This window comes from Physeter macrocephalus, chromosome 4 (assembly GCF_002837175.3).
Source record: "Physeter macrocephalus isolate SW-GA chromosome 4, ASM283717v5, whole genome shotgun sequence".
NCBI classification, from domain to species: Eukaryota; Metazoa; Chordata; class Mammalia; order Artiodactyla; family Physeteridae; genus Physeter; species Physeter macrocephalus.
In genome coordinates this window covers 139,880,106-139,881,159 of record NC_041217.1, presented here as the reverse complement: position 1 = coordinate 139,881,159, position 1,054 = coordinate 139,880,106, and the positions used below count along the sequence as shown (strand labels likewise).

At 38.0% G+C, this 1,054-nt stretch overlaps 1 protein-coding gene across 1 annotated transcript in view; it reads left to right on the top strand.

Moving 5' to 3' along the window:
• Window positions 1-1,054, top strand: part of SCP2 (sterol carrier protein 2) — a 174,122-nt gene that overhangs the window by 103,103 nt on the left and 69,965 nt on the right. The gene's annotated exons all lie outside the window — the stretch shown is intronic.

Below are 1,054 nucleotides of genomic sequence, written 5' to 3'. Positions count from 1 at the left end.
CGTGGTATGTGGGATCCTCCCGGACCGGGGCATGAACCCGTGTCCCCTGCATCGGCAGGCGGACTCTCAACCACTGCGCCACCAGGGAAGCCCTTCTGCCCATTTTTTAACTGGATATTTGTTTTTTTGTTATTGAGCTGCATGAGCTGTTCATATATTTTGGAGATTAATCCTTTGTCAGTTGCTTCATTGGCAAATATTTTCTGCCATTCTGAGGGTTGTCTTTTATTTCCTTTACTCTAGGAGGTGGGTCAAAAAAGATCTTGCTGTGGTTTATGTCAAAGAGTGTTTTTCCTATGTTTTCCTCTAAGAGTTTTATAGTGTCTGGTCTTACATTTAAGTCTTTAATCCATTTTGAGTTTATTTTTGTGTATGGTGTTAGGTAGTGTTCTAATTTCATTCTTTTACATGTAGCTGTCCAGTTTTCCAAGCACCACTTATTGAAGAGGCTAGCTTTTCTCTATTGTATGTACTTGCCTCCTTTGTCATAAATTAGGTGCCCATATGTGCGTGGGTTTATCTCTGGGCATTCCATCCTGTACCAATGATCTATATTTCTGTTTTTGTGCTAGTACCATACTGTCTTGATTACTGTAGCTTTGTGGTATAATTTGAAGTCGGAGAGCCTGATTCCTCCAACTCCATTTTTCTTTCTCAAGATTGCTTTAGCTATTCGGGGTCTTTTGTGTCTCCTTACGAATTGTAAAATTTTTTGTTCTAATTCTGTGAAGAATGCCATTAGTAGTTTGATAGGGATTGCATTGAATCTGTAGATTGCTTTGGCTAAGTATAGTCATTTTCACAATATTCATTCTTCAAATCCAAGAACATGGTATGTTTCTCCATCTGTTTATGTCATCTTTGATTTCTTTCATCAGTGTTTTATAGTTTTCTGAGTACAAGTCTTTCACCTCCTTAGGCAGGTTTATCCTAGGTATTTTATTCTTTTTGCTGTAATGGTAAATGGGAGGATTTCCTTAATTTCTCTTTCAGATTTTTCATCGTTGGTGTATAGGAATGCCAGAGATTTCTGTGCATTAATTTTGTATCCTGC